A 20,159-nucleotide genomic window follows, 5' to 3' on the forward strand; every position below is an offset into this window, starting at 1 on the left:
TTCTAAAACATATGACTGGAAGAGATGAAGCGACCTGGGGATAGGGATGGTCTGGAGGAAGACAGCAGTGATTTCATGGTGGAGAAGAGGAGAAAGCACTTCAGTCTGTGGAAGAAGCTTCAGTGAAAGTCCTCAGGGGAGGAAAATAGAGTGGTGAGGAAACTTAAATGATGTTTGTATAATAGCGGAAGTACAAAGACAATAATGACATTCGATGTGCCAGAATAGAACAGAAGAGAACGAATACTTGTGGCAAACTGTGTTGTTCCCAAGAACCAGCTTCCTTCCTGCTAAGGATCTTACGCTCTAGGCTCCTGTCCTCTGGCTTGCTGCGCTTTTCCATAGGTCAGGGTTCATTCTGGTTCTATTGTCAGCTGTACTCTTGAGACTTGCTATGGTCAGTGGAATGGGATTGTATGTGGTATGTACCACTTCTGAGCAAATCTTTACATGGATTTTGTGGATCAGCTTGTATGCTTACCTTTGACAGACAGGGACAGATTCTTCAGCCTGGGTCCTAATATAAGGATGTTCTTGGAATTCAGGCCAGCAACAAAGACCCTGAACTGCTGCTGTAATAGGAGGAAAAACGACAACGACAATTTGCAATGTTGTATGCCATTGAGAGTTTGAAATTTGTTCAGTTTACACGTAACCCAGCAAAAGTTCACTGAAACAATATGTAATTCATATTTTGGCAAAAGAAACAAAATAAAAGCTTTCCTCACCCAAAGCACTATGGATCATGATTATAGATATAGATTTATAGACACACAGAAAATTATTTAACAAAATGTTGTTTGTGGGTTATGTCTAAGTGTTGGTTTCTCTGTCGTCTTTTCTTACATTTTTTACTGTGTCTTGTGAAGATGTGGAAATGTTATGAATTTTTTATCCCTACTAATAGAAAAATAAAATAAGAACAATGTTTTAAAATATATTTTAAATAAAATTTATATAAAATAACAATGTTATTATATTTAGGATAGTCGCCAGGAAATGAGGGAAAAGAAAATGTTATTGCCATGATGAATGGTATTTATCATGAGGCAAATAAAAAGCAGTGTTTCTCCAAATTTAACATGCATCAGAATCACCTGGAGAGCTTCTTAAAGCACAAATTACTAGGTCGGTCCCAATCCCAGGATTTCTGATTCCTTAGCTATGGAGAATAATTTGCATTTCAGCTATTTCCCAGGTGATACTGGTACTTTTCGTCCAATAACACACTTTGAGAACTAATATATTAAATAGTCTGACCCAACCATCTCTAGGTGAGAATTTTATTTTGGCTTCATAATTTCAAAAAAAAAAAAATGAGTTAATTTGATTGCTCTTTTAGCCAAACAAGTGTCTGAGAAACATTGGATTGTTTGCCTCTATGTTTCTATATCTTTTCTTAGGTATGGTGGTGAAGTAAATATTTGAAGCCAAATGAGTTAGTTCTAGTAAAATAACTTGATTTGTATAAGTGTACATCCTATTAAACATACTTGAAGGGTTAGGAATTATGACAGATACACATACACACATACAAAAACACAGACACATACTTCACTCCTGCCATGGGAAAGTTATATTTCATAGATTACGCATTGACTTTATGATTTTAAATAGCCATCTCTGCTACTGTAATGGTTGTTTTCCCTTTTATTTTGACTTACAATTTTTCTCCAGGCATTTGACATCTTTGACCTTGTGGATAATCTGTTCACAAATATCCTACAGAACTAATTTCTAACTTCAGATTCACTTATAAAATGAAAAGCCATCATTTTCACAGCAGGAGCCAGGAAAAAAAATGAGCAAATTACTGTTTTAGTTTGCAGAAACTAGAATATTGTTGAATTCCATTCTTCTATTAGAAAAGAATGAAAGAGGAACAAAACAAGGACTTGGGAGGTTACAATTTTTTTTCAGTGTATCTTCGTCAAAGCTTGTAACAACATTGAAGCTTTATCACACAGTGTTATTTTCAATGTCAAGATCCAGTACCCCATTAAAGCATTTTGCCAGAGGAAAAAGTTGTTCAAAAGTACATAAAATGCTAGGTGATCTGCCTTTGGTGGAACTTGACTTCCAGAAACTTCTAAAATACAACTGTCTTTTATTAAATCGAAATGGAGAGTTCTGAGCAGGAGCCTTGTGGGGATAGAACACTCAGCCTCTGAGTCAAAGCCATACAACATTTCTTGTTATCACTGAACAGTTTTCCTTCTAACTCAGTAACAAGAGAAGCATTAATAGCCTTTGAAAGGTATCCAGTACAATTTGCCTTAAAGACAGTTATGTTGGCAAATTCATGGATTTTCTAAGGAAAAGTACAGTTAAACCTGGGATATTGAGCAGGTATTCACGATTCATAGAATTTTAGTGTTAGAAAAACCTCTCTCAGTCTCTACATTCAAAGCTGAACAGTAAGTTCCTGTGCAATGAGAATTGAGAAAGCAAATTTAAGTTGTAGTCTCTTCAAGAAACCCCATAGAACCAGATTGCAAGGAAGAAAGTTTTCTGTGTTACTTTTTTTTTCTTTAATAAATTTCCCCTAGCCCACTATGACTTGAGAACAGTCTTCAGTGTGCCTATTTGAAGTTAGAATTTCAAATCTTCATTAATATTTTGCTATTGCACCAGGATGATTCATGCTACACTGCCTTTGCTAATTAAATTAATAGCTACAAATGCTTACCGAAGAGATTAACTTGTGCACTGCCCTCCCTAGAAGAGCTAGTTGCTAGGCAGCCCTGGGTGAAAGCTTAGCATCTAGTTCCTTTTCTCTCAGGACAGAGACTGCAATGCATCTTTGACTGAGAGAATGAATACTGCGATGCTTTCACTAAAAGCATTCACCTTCATCTTTACATCTCAATTGCTCCATTTTAATTATTTCAATCACTTAGTGCATTCTAGTGTTTCAAGTGTATTTAATCTGGAGTATATTTTGTCTCATGCTTGTGGACTTGCTTCATTGTCTTACCTTATTCTTGTCTCTTTACAAGCATCAATCCTATATTGCACATGGCTTTCCTACCATAAACAGGCATACTTTATGACTCTTCAACCATTTTACATGAGTAGTAATAATACCGATTTTTGCATATTACTTCAACCTGTAAAACTACATATTGCCAAATATTTGGTTAGTGTAATTCCTGATTTCCCACATGACCCCATTCTTTATTTTTTGAAATTGCATCCTTTGTTATTTTTTATCCCACTACTGTATCTATAGATAGTACAGACACTGGGTGTTCATACTAAAGATAGATGTGGCAGATCTTTCATGCTCTAGGGTGTACTTTCTGTTGCTAAATTTGCTTCCAGAAAGTTTGTGACTTGTGCAAGTTGGCCTTAACATAAAGTCGAATTGACATTTGTTCTTTTCTGCAGGCAGGTGGTTCTTCTAAATTGTAAACCAAATAGAATTGAACAATAAGTATTTGGATAACCAAGGTTATAAAAACTGGGTTATGAATGCAAAGCATGCTTATTAACAGTACAATATTTAAAAAATACTTTTATGATGCTAGCCTTCTCCAGAATGATCAAGGAAATCCTATGCAATTGGGGATTCCTGGAGAAATTTAAATCTTGGTGAAATAGCTTATTTCATTGAACACCACCAACCAAAGCCCTGAGGCAAAACGTCTGGTTCATGCCTACCTGGTTCTAATATAACCTCTGCCTCCATCTGCCATCTATACCTTGTTACTTTACTTTATACTTGGTGTGTGGATGGGTTCATCTCTAAGTGTGTGTGTGTGTGTGTGTGTGTGTGTGTGTACATGCCTGTAAGTAGGAGTGTGGCGGAAAGTAGCAACAGAAGTATATTGAGGGGCTCCACAGAAAAGCCATGAAAATCACAAGATTTTGGTAACATTGCCTGCAATATTCAGTGTATTGCTAACTTTCTTTAGCTAAGAGAATTTGCAATAATTTAAATATGACAAAAAGTTTTATATGTGTTCACATAACATGCTAGAAGTGAGAGATTCAGGCTGACAGGATAGCTTGACTCCAAAGACCATTCAATAATCTGAGTACATTCTTTCTTTTTTTACTACCCATTAAGAACAATCCTCATTTACATAGTTAAATTGGGTTATCATATATGATAGTCCATCCCATTGGACAGAAGGAAGAGAATGTGGAGCTCAAGTCAATTTTCTTTTAAGTAAATAAGAAGGAAATTGCATACATTATTGCTCATAGAAAAACAAACAAACAACAACAACAAAACAATTGCAGTACCTATTTGCAAGTGACACTATAAAACATGTCTCCAGTAAGGAGCTACATGCCCCAGCTAACACTTTAATAACTTAAAAGAAGGAAAAATTCACTTCTGTAAATGTATCATTCAGAGAAGTAGACCATTATAATTACTATAAAATCAGTTTTATAATAGAAGTGAGATCTTATGCTATTATGAGAGGAAATGGGTCTGGAGGGGGTGTTAGACAATCAGAGAAAAGTTAAAATCAACCTTCTGAAGGCCATGCATAAGTGGGTAAGTAGAATCTTGAAAGAAAATCTGGGCAGTTCAGCAGCAAAAGGGAAAGTTGTTGCCTCTGTGTGCCTCTTAGTCCTGTAGAGCCACAGCCATGTGAGACAGAGGTGGCTGCGGTCACTGAAGCTGACAGTCAGAAAGAACACCTGGAGGAAAACAGAGAATAGCCAGGACACCATCAACCAGCTGGACACTTCTGTGTCTTTTACTGTACCTATCTAAAAACCATTAGAGACTTATGGCTGTTACATTACTTTTGCCTCCTAAATTTGGGTAATATGCACTTTTGTCCAATGCTAACCCAAAACCATAAAGGAAAGGAGATTCTAGAACATGTGACCAAGCTGGCAATACAATTGTCCAACTCAGGGAACCACTAGAAAAGTTGATGACACTGCTTTTATCAGAGTGTTTGCAGAACAAGGATTAAAGTTTTGGATGGCATTTTTATAATAAATTTTACCACAGCAAAACTTCCCTACATAAATGACATATTTTATGTCCACTCTTCCTCTATCTGAATCTGCTATGTGAATCATAGTTTTTAGGGAAATACACAAAGAATACAAAGAAATGAAGGGGGGAGAGGAGAAAACAATGAGGAGGGGAGAGAGGGCAAGTTACAAGGAGGTTGGGTGGCAGATCTCAAGTTAATAGGAAACAGTCGTTTAAAAATTCTAAAGTGGCAAATTTATGTTACTTAAAGGCTATCTCTTAATATTTGCACTTTTATATATTTAACACTTAAGAAGTGTTTTTAATGTAAGAAAATGGAGAAGGAATGAGACTGAGAGATACATAAAACTCTTCAGGAATTGCTTATATTATACGAATCTTAGCAAAAAGCATATTTTCTCAAATAGTATATTTACAATATTTATGGTGTAATACATTTTAGTTTTCTTCCATTATTATATCTATGACATTGCTAATCCTATATTTTGAAACTAAACAGGCTATAGATCACATTAAAACAGTAAATAAATCAGTGCAATAAAAAATCTTATAAAAACATTTCGGGACAGCTCTATTTATTTGTTATCTCAAAATCAACCAAGAGTAGCAGGCGTCATCTAGACTACAAAGGACACAAGACTTGCCCAAATGTTCCAAAACTACTTTTTAAAATGAATGTTCTATTTTAGATTTGGATTATTTTGTCATCTAGAAGAGAGAATGTGAGACTTTAGATCCTTGACACCATTTTCTTCAGGCTACACAGAGCTGGGTGAAACTAAGAGGATTAGAAAATTTAGAAGATGAAAATATTCTATCCTAAATTATCATTGATCTTTGTTTGTTTGTTGGCTTTAATTTGGAAAAAGTAATATATGACATACAAAAACAACCTAAAAATTAACCAGGCTCTGAATAAAATGTGGCTTTAAATCTATTTTATATAGTACTGGAAGTCCTAGCCAGAGCAAGTAGATGGGAGAAAAAAATAAAAGACATCCAAATTAGAAAGTAAGAAGTCAGATTGTCCTGGTATGCAGACAACATGATCTTTCTTTTTTTTTTTTTTTTTTTTTTTTTTTTTTTTTTTTTTTTGAGATGGAGTCTTGCTCTGTCGCCCAGGCTGGAGTGCAGTGGCATGAACTCAGTTCACTGCAAGCTCTGCCTCCAGGTTCATGCCATTCTCCTGCCTCTCAGCCTCCTGAGTAGCTGGGACTATAGGCACCCCACCACCATGCTCGCCTAGGTTTTTTTGTTTTTTTGTTGTTGTTGTTGTTTATTTGTTTGTTTGTTTGGTATTTTTAGTAGAGACTAAGAGTTGGTGTTTCACTGTGTTAGCCAGGATGGTCTCGATATCCTGACCTCATGATATGTCTGCCTTGGCTTCCCAAAGTGCTGGGATTACAGGCGTGAGCCACCACACCCAGCCAACAACATGATCTTTTATGTAGAAAACCCGAAAGACTCCACCAAAAAATGTTAGAACTAATTTTAAAAATTCAGTAAACTCGTAGGATACAAAATCAACATACAAAAAAGTCAGTAACATTTCTATATACTAACAGAAAAATATCTGAAAGAAAAGTCAGTAAAATAATTCCAGTTATATATAAAAAGTTAAATATTTAGGAATAAATTTAGCTAGGAGGTAAATGATCTCTAAACTGAAAACTATGAAACATTGATGAAGGGAATTGAAGAAGACACAAATAACTGGAAAGATATTCTGTGTTCATGGATTGGAAGAATTAATGTTGTTAAAATGCCCATATTACTGAAAGCAATGTAATCCCTATCAAAATACCAATGACATTCTTTACAAAAAGGAAAAAAAAAAAATCTAACATTCATATGGAAACACAAGCAACCTGAATAACCAAAAGAATCTTGAGCAAAAAGAACAAAATTAGAAACATTACACTACCTGACTTCAAAATATACTACAAAGCTATGGTAAACAAAACAGCACAGTACTGACATTTAAAAAAATAGACATATTGGCCCAGAGCAGTGGCTCGCGCAGGTAATCCCAGCACTTTGGGAGGCCAAGGTGGGTGGATCACCTGAGGTCAGGAGTTCAAGATCAGCCTGACCAACATGGTGAAACTCCATCTCTACCAAAAATACAAAAATTAGTTGGGCATGATGGCACATGCCTGTAATCCCAGCTTCTTGGGAAGCTGAGGCAGGAGAATCACTTCAGCCTGGGAGGCAGAGGTTGCAGTGAGCCAAGATCACACCATTGCACTCCAGCCTGGGCAATAGAGTGAGAAACCACCTCAGGAAAACAAAACAAAACAAAACAAAACAAAACAAAACAAAATATATTGAGCAATGAGCAATGGAAGAGAAGAACCCAGGAATAAATCCACACATATATAGTCAATTGATTATTGACAGAGATGCCAAGAACACACAATGGGGAAAGGACACACCATAATCTCACCAATAAATGGTATTGGGACAACTGGATATCAACATGCAGAATAATGACATTAGATCTTTATATCAGTCATATACAAAAATCAACTCAAAATAGATTAAAAACTTAAATGTAAGACCAGAAACTATGACATTACTAGAAGAAAACAGGAGAAAACCTCCATGACATAAATCTGGGCAATATTTTTGTTTGTTTGTTTGTTTTATACGACCTCAAAGGCATAGGCAACAAAAGCAAAAATAGACAAATGGAATTTCATCAAACTAAGAAACTTTTCCAATGTAAAGTAAACAATCAACAGAGTGAAGGAAGTTTACAAAAATAAAGAAAATATTTGCAAATTGTATATCTGATAAGAGGTTAAGTCCAAAATAGATATATAAGGAAATCAAACAACTCAATATCAAAAAAACAAATAACCCATTTTAAAAATGCACAAAAGACCTGAATATATATTTATAAAAATAAGACATTCAAGTGATCAAAAAGTGTGTGGGAAAATGTTCAGCATCACTAATTATCAGCAAAATCCACATCAAAACCACAATGAGATATTACTTCACTCTTGTTAGAATGGCTATTATCAAAAAGACAAATTAGAACAAATGTTGGTGAGGATATAGAGAAAAGAGAACCCTTGAACACTGTTGATGGAAATGTAAATCGGTGCACCCGTTATGGAAACAGTATGAAGTTTCCTTAAGAAAACTAAAAATATAACTGAAACCATATGATCCAGCAATCCCACTATTGGGTATCTAAAGCAAATAAAACCAATATCTCAAAGAGATATCTGTATTCCAGTGTTTGTTGCAGCACTATTCACAACAGACAGTATATGGAATCAAACTAAGGGTCCTTAAACAAATGAATGGATAAAGAAAATATTCTATCCATATTCCATACACAACAGAATACCATTCAGCTATACTAAAGAAAATCCTTTCATTTTTGACAACATGGATGAACCTGGAAGGCATTATGTTAAGTGAAACAAGACAGGCACAGAAAGACATATAACACATGATGTCACTCATATGTGGAATCTAAAAAAATTTATCTCATAGAAGTAGAGAGTAAAATGGTGGTTACAAGAGGCTAAGGTACTTCAAGGGATGAGGATAAGGAGTTGTTGGTCAAATGACACAAAACTATAGCTAGATAGGAAGAATAAGTTCAAGAGATCTATTGTACAGCATGGTAACTATAGATAATGACAATATATTATAATATTGAAAAACGCTTAGAAGTGTATGAATAAGTGTTCTCACCACAAAAATGATAACTATTCAACAAGGATACTTCACAACATCATGTTGTACATGATAAATACACACAACTTTATCTGTCAGTCTGAAAGAAATTAAAATTATTTAGTTTTAATATTTTTGCTTTTAATAGTTTAAAAACGTATTATCTCTGTATTTCTTTAAAAGAAGTGATTAGCAATGGTCCATTTTGCACATTTACATGGCTATGTATTAAGCAGTCATTTAAAAATATGTTGTATATCTGTATTTATTAGTATAGAAAATTAGTACAATATGAAATGAGAAGGAAAATTGTAAAAAAGGCATGTGTTATATTTTTAATATTTACATCTTCTATAAAAGGTTTTGTGACTTTTAATATCAACAATATAATTGTTCCTGATCAATGGCTTTATTCCTGGTCTCTGAAGAAATGATACGGATATTTTCAACCGCCTACTAGACATCTCAACTTGAATGTGTCATAGGTATGTAAATTCCGTCTACTATTATGCAAGCTATTCCTATCTTTAAAATGACATGGATATAGGCAACTGCTTAAGTCATCAACAAAGGATTTTTCCCTTGGTCCCAATTTTTAATTCATTGGTGATATTTGTTTAAACTGTACCAGTGATCAAATTTCAATTATATCCATCCTCTTCATTTCTAATAACCTCATCACAGCTTGGAGTATGCTGTCATCATATCTCCCTTAACCAAAATAAGACCAGGCTCTTAACTTGTCTCTCTTCTTCATTATTTGCCTTTCTGCTATCCTTCACCATCAGAAGCCAGAGTGATATTTTCAAAATGTTTAGTTTTCTATTCCACTGTATCTCTTGGCTTAAAACCTTCCAGTGTCTTCTCAGATTGCAGACTTCTTATGCTGATTTATAAAGCCCCACATGATCTGGCTCCGCCTATTTTTGTAATATGTTCTCAAAACACTACTGGATTTGTCTCTTATGTTTAAGCCATGCTAGTTATTCTTTCTGTTCCCTGATTGTGCCAGGCTACTTCTGGTCTTCGGGACTTTATCTATTACTTCTCTATTGGGCCGAATGGACAAATCAATGGTCTGTTTTGGATATTAAAGCTCTTGATGGTAAGATGTTCCAAAGAATTTTCCAGAACATATTTGTTACAGTGATTTATCTTGGTTTTGTTTTCTTAAATTTTATTTGGCCTGGAGGGCTTTCTAAGAAGAATGGTGGAAGACGTTTTAACTTTTATCATCTTTAAAACTGATCTCAGAGGATTCTACAAAATGTTATGTTATGAGCTAAAACATCATGAACAAACATATAACATCCCAAATCCACTTCAGTGAGCACACCCCTAACAGGACTATTCTAGATGACATGTCTGAAAACTGAAAAGAGAGGAACAAGCTAATGAAAGAGGTTCTAATACACAAAGAAAGAATTGTTACTCAAAAATTCTTGACTTTGACTGTACAATTACACTTGAGGAGATTCTACGACCACTCTTAAATCTTAAGCAAAATATTGTGCATATTAGCTTTTTTTTTTTTTTTTTTTTTGAGATGGAGTTTCACTCTTGTTGCCCAGGCTGGAATACAATGGCACAATCTCAGCTCACCACAACCTCCACCTCCCAGGTTCAGGTGATTCTCCTGCCTCAGCCTCCCTAGTAGCTGGGATTGTAGGTACATGCCACCACACCCAGCTAATTTGGTATTTTTTAGTAGAGACGGGGTTTCTCCATGTTGATCAGGCTGGTCTCGAACTCCCGACCTCAGGTGATCCACCCGCCTCGGCCTCCCAAAGTGCTGGAATTACAGGCGTGAGCCATTGCGCCCGGCCTATATGAGCATTTTTAAAGGAAAAATATCCTTAATGTCCACCTGATACACAAATGTTCCTGAAATGCCAACAAAAAATAGACAAAATTCCTATTGCTGTAGGAAAATGATTAGAGAAAAAAATATATCAATAACAATAACAAATCTAAGAGAAGTTTTATTTCCTGTATAACTAGATATATGACCATACATTCTATTAACAACCCTATACACAAATCTGCAGATGGTAAGAAGGACAATGATGTCATTTTTTATTTTCAAATACAATGGGACTCCCTGAATCTCAAAAGTATTTCTCTTAAATGCAGCAAGCTCATTGTAGTAAGTTTATTGCTAGATCTCAAATTCTTTTTTTGTTGTCATTGATATGATTATTACTATTCCTCTATAACATACAAGTTTGAGTTGTTATTCATAGAAATTTTAAGATCTAAGTTTATTATGCTATTTCTCAGACAAATATGCAAAAATAAAATATAATTGCTACTGATTCAAAGTCTATTCCTATGCAAAAATTCATGTTTATTGAAAATTATAATGCAAATTTAAGTTATGCAGCTCTGTGCTGGGCTTCTTTAGTAACTGAGCATTTTTTTGTTTTTAGCTATAAATGTCTACATAAATTAGAATAATATCTCTATATTTTATCCATAAATGCCTCCATAAAGTATGACTAATGTTTCTAATGTGGTATTATAATGTTGGTATAAAACAGAATCCAAGCAAATCCTTATACAAGTAAAGAAAATAACTGCCAGAGCTTTTGTGGCAGGCTCTCTTTTTGATATTGTCTGAAATAACACTTCTGATTCCCCAGCAATGCATTTCTAAGTTACTTGAAGTTATTCCTGTCTATTCAAAGTACTTAACACTTTTTTTCCTAGACTTTATCTTCTGATCCTTTCATTGAATCTTTTGTGTCCTTTCCTCATCCACTCCTTGAATTTTCACAATGCTTTCACACTCTTGACAGAAGAACTCTAAAGTTGTTTATAGGTTTGTACCTTTGCTGAAATTACAAAGTAGTTCAAACCATATGGATATAACACAAGGAGAAACTGTCTAAGGAGCACAATAAAGTTGAACTCCTAAAGTAACTGCATTAAATGGAAAAGTAAATGAACAAATCAGATATCAGTGCAAGAAATTAGTTGATGCCTAATTATTTCTAGCACATTTGTGGAGAGGTCGTTTAATTAATTTTATTCATAAAAGTTAAGATTCCACATTCCTTGACCCAGTGAAGTCTCTGACAATTTTCAGAAAACCCAGCTGATCTCTTTAGATAGCTATTCAGTCCCATATTCATGAAGCTACTAAGTTAAGTTATAAATTATAATTGAGGTTCAAAGTAGCCATGTTACCCCTTGCATATTGGTACATTTGAACAGAAGTGCGGGTTTTCAGGAGCTAAAAGGATAAATTCCAATTTCTGATTTCCATTCAGACTGACCAAATAAACATGATTTTGAGTCCAGATATAGAATAAGTACTACTCAATTTAAACCATGATTTAAGTCGAACTTTTCTTTCTGCATAGCCCCTTTTATTCTTTGCAGTTCCTACATTAGGTGTCGACTTTTCGAACAATTCAGTTACTTAGGTCAGAAAATTTGAGTTTTTCTCTATTTCTCTTTCTCTCTATGACACCATTTCTGACAAAGTACCAAATAGGATGTCTTTATTTTTCTCATATGTCACAAACCCATCTTCCTTTGTCCACCTCACTGGCACTGCCTTAATTGGCAATCTTATATCTCCCAAAGAATATTTTATTAGTTTGTTATTTGTTTTGCCTGTTTCCGGTTTAAACTTCCTACAAGATCTTATATTTTACTATCAAATGGAATGATTTCAGATATACACCTAATGGTATCACTCCAATAAAAACATTTGTTCTAGTGATCCATTTCTTCAGCCACTAAAAACAAATAACAAAAGTAAAAAAAGATCTGTAGCTCATCTATGTGCCACAACCTGAACTGGGCTCAAGAGACTTAAAAAAATAAATAAAAATAAAGAGAGCCTGCCTGCCTTCAAGGGGTCCACAGTCTGATAACTTTTCACTGTAAAAGGCCCCAAGGCAAGTAAGTACCTTATCATAGCATAAAAGACCCTCCAGAATCTGGTGCTTTTTCCCTCTTGAGGATAAATTCTAGGCCCATTATAATTAAAGCAATGCTTTATTTGTACTTCCAGGAACACACATTGCTATTTTGCTTATTTGTTTCTTCATATTTTTTTTCTTCCATCCAAAATACCCTCAGCCTGTTTTTAACTGTGTAATTAGTATTCTTTATTCATAATGTGTACTTACGCTATGAAACTTTTTCTAACCTCATCTTTCCCTAACACAAATTTCCTATATACAACCTTTATTTCTTACATAGAGGGTTTTTTATTGTATTTGGTAAAGTAGTAGTATTTGTTTTTTCTTACGTCTACCTTACCTGCTAGATAGTGAAAAAATAGCTTTCTGGGAGTAGAAATTCTTACATTTGACTCTCTAGCACTTATCAAAGAGCCTAGAAGATTGCACACAGTTTAAATATATGGATAAACATTGTTAAGCTGAGCTATTGTTCTAACTTCTAATTCCACTCCATTCAATTATGTTCAGTTTATCAACACAGAGAGCTTCTGATATATTCACATGTATATTAATTATTCATTGTAGAAGAGACAGGTGGTTAAAACAAATAGTTCTTTCTTCCTAATGCCTTCTATTCTGACCGGAGGAAACATGCTGAAAATTTTAATAAATTAGAATTTCGCAGAAATTTAAAATACTTAGAAAATTTCCACTATATGGAAAACATTTTATTAGACAAAGCAAACGTAATAGCATATATAACTTCCAAATATATTTCACATATTGTTTCTTAACCTGGCATCATGGCAAGAAATTACAAAAAGTTAATTAACAAGATGAATATATGACATCTGTATTTAAAAAAAGGATATAGTCACAGAATTATTGGGAAGTCTTATTATTTGAAACTTACTCATTGAGAAAAGGCATGGCAGCGTTATTACTTGACTCAAAGAATTACTTATATGTGAAATGTTGGCGGTTAATTACCTTGATTTCTTGTCTCTCAGGTTTCCCAAGCCTGCATGACATGTGCCAAGTCTTCAGACTATAGATATACTCTCAGGCCTTCCTAAGCAAAGCCACCAATATTTTCTTCCCACTGTTATTGACTCTGACCCCTGATTGTTCTGTCTTTTTTGCTTCTAGTATCTAGGGGTCACATGCCACATAGATGATGATGAAAATCAAGTTTCCCCTTTACCAGGGACATACATGAAGGTTTACTGCCTCTCTACTATCAGTGGAAGAATGGAGACCTGACTTTTACTAGGGTTCATACTCTTGTTTTTCTCCTTCATTGACCCTCTAAAGACACATAAACCTGTTCTGTAAGCCAACCTCATAGCAATCTGAGTTACCTTCCAATAAGATTGGACTAGTTACATTTATTGCCTTCGAGGATGACACGGATCTCCTCCAGGGCCCTATTGCATATCCCTGAGAAGAGAGGATTGCTATTTGGAAACAATATTATTGCTAACCAGAGAGTAAAAAAATCTCTATTTTTTTTAATCTCCAAATTTATTCTACATTTTGTGACAGTTAAATTAGATTTCAACCCTAATGGCAGAGCTCCTTTTGGGAATAGTGTAGTTTCTAGCAGATTTTAAATGTCAAGGGAAAGTTCATCAGAATACTCTCAGACATGTTTCTTCAAACACTGAATTTGGACAGAGGGTAAAGTCAATGTCAAATGTCTATTTTTTTCACAGACTTCATTCAAAACTGAGAGAGGAATGTAGAAAGTTGAAAAAGATTGCAGAGACAGGAGGGCAAGGGATGTTTAAAGCATTTTTACCTAAGCACCTGGTTGTATGAGTTCATGGCTTTGTGCTCTCAAGAAGCTCTTAGCTGCACATTAACAAAGGATTGAACAATGCAGAATTTCAAGACAGATATTTACTCAGCCCACTAGAAATGAGGCTGCAAGCCAACTGAAATGAAAAGATGCCTGTCCAAAATCCAACAGTTTTTTGTGTACCTATAGAAGGAAAGTGAGCTAAACATAGAAATACTACAAATTACTATTCTTAATGCATTTGAGACAAACAAAAGACTCCTTAAGAAACACTGTTAATATAACTTTCATCAGGAGGCTGGCCCTAAAGAAATGATAGAGGGGGAAAGGAAAGGGCTTGATTTCTGTCTTTTAAATATTCCAGATATATATTGAACTTAAAAATAAAACAAAAATTACATTTAAAGAAATTACCTTGTAAATATCTATTTCATAGTCGGATCTGCTCTAGTCATACTGTAACCATTAAAAAAAGATAACAGAAGCAGTGTCCTTCCTTGGTTTCTCACTGTCTAGTCAGTTAATCATAACTAAGATGATGGTATGACCTAGTTCAGCCAGAACAAGCCCAGTTTATTTCAATTACCTTGGCACAGTAAGACCTTCTCTCTCCTTCAAACTGTTGCAGTTTGGACAATACATGATATGATCCCTCCAACTATGACAGATATCCAGACTTTACATACTGTTGTCAAATATGGGCTCTCAGCCACAATGTGCCTTCATTTATTGTGGCAATTCAGTGTTAAACTTTTGTTGGCATATGAAGGACAACACCAAAATTAGAGGAAAGGCATATCACAGCTTTCTAATATATAGTAATTATAATATTCAAAATTTCCTGTGTTTTTTTTTTTCTTAATTTTTTGGAGAGAGGGTCTCGCTGTGTCACTGAGGCTGGGGTGCAATGGTGCAATACTGGCTCACTGCAACCTCTGCCACCAGGGCTCTAGCAATTCTCCTGCCTCAGTCTCCTGAGTAGCTGGGACTACAAACGGGCTCCATCATGGATGGACACTTTTTGTGTTTTTGGTAGAGACAGTGTTTTGCCATGCTGTCCTGGCTGTTCTCCAACACCTGAGCTCAGGTGATCCACCAACCTCAGCCTCCCAAAGTCCTGGGATTGCAGGCATGAGCCACCGCACCTGGCCTGTGTTTTTTAAAATTAGCAAGAACTCACCTATGCATGAATTATTCATCACACATTTTATTATATTTGCCATAAGCAGATTATATGGTAGGCCCTGAAGGCACAAAGATTTAGGCACAGAACTTTCCATGAAACAGCTATTTCTAGTCGGAATAGACTAATAAGGAAGTAAGCAATTATTTGTTGTATCATTTCTATAATTAAGGCATACACAGATTGCTTGCAATTGGAATAGGGAAGATCCATCTATTCTTCTTTTCTTTTCTTTTCTTTTTTTTTTAAGATGGAGTCTTGCTCTGTTGCCCAGGCTGGAGTGCAATGGTGCAATCTCAGCTCACTGCAATCTCTGCCTCCCGGGTTCAAGTGATTCTCCTGCCTCAGCCTCCTTAGTAGGTGGGATTACAGGTGCTCACCACCATTCCTGGCCAATTTTTGTATTTTTAGTAGAGTTGGGATTGCACACCATGTTGGCCAGGCTGATCTTGAACTCCTGACATTGTGATCCACCCACCTCAGCCTCCCAAAGTGCTAGGATTGCAGGCGTGAGCCACCATGCCTGGCTGGGAAGAGTTATCTATTCTAACATGAGGATGAGGTAAAGGTAAGGAGTTCCAAGGGAAACAACCTTGAGAGAAAAAAATAAGTAGTAGTCAGGCACATAAAGAGAAAGGAAGCCAGGAAAGACATCTCAAGCAAAACAATTAGCCAATGAAAATGCTAGGATGAGTAAGAACCTCCAGAGTTTACTGTAAGTGGTCAGGAATAGGGCATGAGACATAAGCAGAATTTCTATCGTGAAACTTGGATTAATAAGGGGACTTTGATTACCATCAACAGCAACTGACTCTTACTGAAAGAAAAACAACAACAAAACTAATTGGAATCATTCCCTCTATCTCTTAGAATCAAAGTAAAACCTGAGGACCTAATACGCAGAAAGAATTTTGAAAAGGTGAAAGGATTTAACTGGAGATAAAAAAAAATTACAAACGAGGTTTTTTGACTTTTCAGTAATAGCCATTCTGACTGGTATAAGATGATATCTCATTGTGGCTTTAATTTACATTTCTCTGATGATTAGCCATGTTAAACATTTTTTTCATGTGTTTGTTGGCCACTTGTATGTTGTCTTTGAGAAATGTCTGTTTGTGTCCTTTGCCCACTTTTTAATGGGATTTTTTTTCCTTGTTGAATTGTTTGAGTTCCTTGTAGATTCCGGATTAGTCCTTTGTTGGAGGCATTATTTGCAAAAACTTCCTCCCATTCTGCATGTTGCCTACATATCCTGTAGATTATTTATTTTGCTGTAGAGAAGCCTTTTAGTTTAATTAATTCCCATCGGTCTATTTTTATTTTTGTTGCATTTGCTTTTGGAGTCTTTATTGTAAATTTTTGCCTAGTCCAATGTGCCGAAGAGTTTATCCCACATTTTCTTCTAGGATTTTTATAGTTTTGGCTCTTCAGTTTAAGTTTTTATTCCATCTTGCGCTAAATTTTATATATAGTGAGAGGTAGAGGTCCAGTTTTATTCTTCTGCATATGGCTAGACAAGTTTCCCAGCATCATTTATTGACTAGGGTGTCCTTTTCCCATTGTTCATTTCTGCTGTGCCAAAGATCAGTTGGTTATAGGTATGTGGCCTTATTTCTGGGTTCCCCATTCTATTCTACTGATCAGTGTGTCTATTTTTATACCTGTACCATGCTGCTTTAGTTACTACAGGCTTGTAGTAAAATTTGAAGTCCAGCAATGTGATGTCTTCCAATTTTTTACCTTTTGTTTAAAATGCCTTTGGCTGTTCAGGCTCTTTTTTTTTTTTTAAGTTTTATATGCATTTTTAAGATTTTTTTTCTACTTTTATGAAAAATTACATGAACAGTTTGATAGATATTACACTGAATATGTATATTGCTTTGGGAAGTATGGTCATTTTAATGACAGGTGTTGGGGTTGATATGGGGAAAAGAGAACATTTAGACATCATTTATGGGAATATAAATTACTAAACATCATGGAGATTTCTCAAAGAACTCAAAAGAGAACTACCATTTTACCCAGCAATCCCACTACTGGGCATCTACACAAAGTAAAAGTTATTGCTATATCAAAAAGACATCTACATTTGTATGTTTATCACAGCACTATTTAGAATAGCAAAATCATGAAACCAACCTAATTGTCCATTAACAATTGACTGGATAAAGAAAATGGGGTATATATACACCATGGAATACCATGAAGCCATTAAAAAAAAAAGAAAACTTGTCTTTTGCAGCAACATGGATGGAGCTGGAGGCCATTATTCAAGTAACTAACTCAGAAACAGAAAATCATATACCACATCTTCTCACTTATAAGTGGGAACTAAACAATAGGTACATGTAGACATAAAGATGAAAATAGTAGACACTGGAAACTGCAAAAGCAGGAAAGGTGGAAGGGCTGTGAGAAAATTATCTGTCAGGTATAATGTTCATTATTTGGGTAATGAGTACACTGGAAGCCCCAATCCCCAACATTATGTGACATACCCATGTAACAAACATGCACATGTACCTCTGTGTCTAAAATAGAATAAAATATTTCAAAAAGGGTCTTAAGGGGAGTTGGATGAGGGAGAATCTCAGTGAATAGAGCCCTCCGAATTAACCTATAGTAGCACATCCATCTGTCAGTTAAAAAAAAAATACAAATTACAAAAGGTGAAAAGATTTCACCAGAGATAGAGGGTAGGAGTGTGGATTCAACAGCTCCAATAGTTTTCTATTCTTCTGTTATTTTCCTCAAAATTTAAATTCCCAGAAGGTAAAGCATGATTTGACTAGTATTAGTGACACGGCCAAGCTAGTTCCCTACCCCAAGGAAGCTACAAGCTTTGTAGAAGGAATAATCACGAAAGGAAAATCAAGGCACGATTACCAGGGAAGTGAGGATTAATGTTGGCTCAATGAAGAGTACAGATTCCCTCCTTTGTAATTACCCCACAAAATTTGGTTTTCTATCTCATAGGACTTGAGTCCCAACAAGACAGGCTACATTGCAGAATGGGCAAATAACAGCAGAAAAATCAAGGCGTTATTACCAGGCAAGTGAAAATTGATGTCGGTATCATGAAAACAGCAGATATTCCCTCTTTTGTGGATACACTGCAAAGTTTGGATTTCTATCCCTTGAGATTTGGGACATAAACAAAGCACATGGTTCCTTTGTGTTTTAGAACAATATCTGTGATGGTAGAATACACATAGCTTGCAAGCTGTCAGGATTCAATCAAGGACAAACCAACATAGCTAGTTTCCTTAATATATAAGTAATACATAAGGAAAAAGCATACCTCCAATGTATTCTCATGGATGTGATCCAAATTCCTCATACATGGACATAATCTTTAAGGTAACTAGTTTCTTAGTTACGTTAAATATTTGGCTATATAATATGCAGTTTACATACATATGTGTGTGTGTGTGTGTGTTCCATTTCTTGGTTATGAGCCTTTGTTATGTGATATCAGGAACAACTTTTCAAGTTTTGCAATGAAAGACAGAAATGATAAATTAGGCAATGAGATAAAGTACTAAAAGTAGTGTTAAACAACACAGTTATTTATCAAACTAGAGCTGCATTCAAAAGAAATGTAAACTGAGAAGAAAAGAGACATGAAATAAATCGAGGTATCAAATTTTCAGGTTATTGTGGTTATCATAACGAATCATATGTACTATACTGCATTCGTATTTAGAGCAAAAATAAAACTGTAAACTATTCATATTTTTAAAAATCACTTTCGGTGGAAAGCATTGTAAAAAGAAAACAATTTATTGCTGCCTCGTAAAAAGGTAAATTAGTTTCACTGAGTTGGGCAAAACCTTCCTGATTGTCCAATCTAACTGCACACTCACTTAAAATTAATCCTAATAGCTCAAACTAAGGCAAGGTCATGGTCACTATTCCCTTTATTTCTTCTTATTTCTGACACTTCTTTGAAAGTTTATCCCATGTTTTCATTTCTTTGTGTTATTTTTAAGTTAAAGATAATTAGAGTTAGGATATGTCAAAACAGTAAAATCAGAGATCTCTTAAATTTAATATTAATTAATGTATAAAATCTATTGCAGTAGCCAATTGGCTTATAACTGAATAATACTATTTACTACAGTTTCTAAAGTTACTAGCTTTTTGTTGGCTGTTTAGGTTATTATTTCTTGATACATGCATATATATATTTTATATATATCTTGACATATATATTTCTAGTAGCCTTTTTTAATTCTTAAAATTTTCTGCTTATAGAACTGCTGAGCTCATAGAGACCAGATAACAAGTTATGTTTGAATTATTTATCAAATTATTTCAAATAAGCTAATAGGATGGAGGGGGAAAGAATGATTGGGGGGAATTGTAGTTCTGAGAGTAAAAAGCATTGCCATTTTTGTTTGTATAACAGGTGGTGTACCCATGCATATAAATAAACCATGCTCAGGAATCAGTTCACACAGCATGCTGCTGACCTGCTTTTCTGTTTTAGATCCCACATCATGACTACAATAGTCAGGTGAAATCCATTTAGTCTATGCACAGGTCCATAAAAATATATGTGTCTCTGTAAAACTACAATAAGAGTAAGTTGAA

General features: G+C 34.9%; 1 long non-coding RNA gene across 7 annotated transcripts in view; it reads left to right on the forward strand.

Annotated features, from left to right (window-relative positions):
* The window catches only part of LOC105486079 (uncharacterized), a 66,097-nt gene that overhangs the window by 17,944 nt on the left and 27,994 nt on the right, over window positions 1-20,159 (forward strand). For 5 of the 7 annotated variants that reach the window (XR_003019016.2, XR_011620967.1, XR_011620965.1 and 2 more), the window contains exons 3-5: window positions 9,023-9,147; window positions 18,540-18,615; window positions 19,975-20,082. This is a non-coding gene — a long non-coding RNA (uncharacterized lncRNA). Of the gene's footprint in view, window positions 1-9,022; window positions 9,148-17,805; window positions 17,838-18,539; window positions 18,616-19,974; window positions 20,083-20,159 lie in introns of all 7 variants that reach the window. The other 2 variants (XR_011620968.1, XR_011620969.1) reach the window with 2 other exon arrangements.

This window comes from Macaca nemestrina, chromosome 3, assembly GCF_043159975.1.
Source record: "Macaca nemestrina isolate mMacNem1 chromosome 3, mMacNem.hap1, whole genome shotgun sequence".
Lineage (NCBI taxonomy): Eukaryota > Metazoa > Chordata > Mammalia > Primates > Cercopithecidae > Macaca > Macaca nemestrina.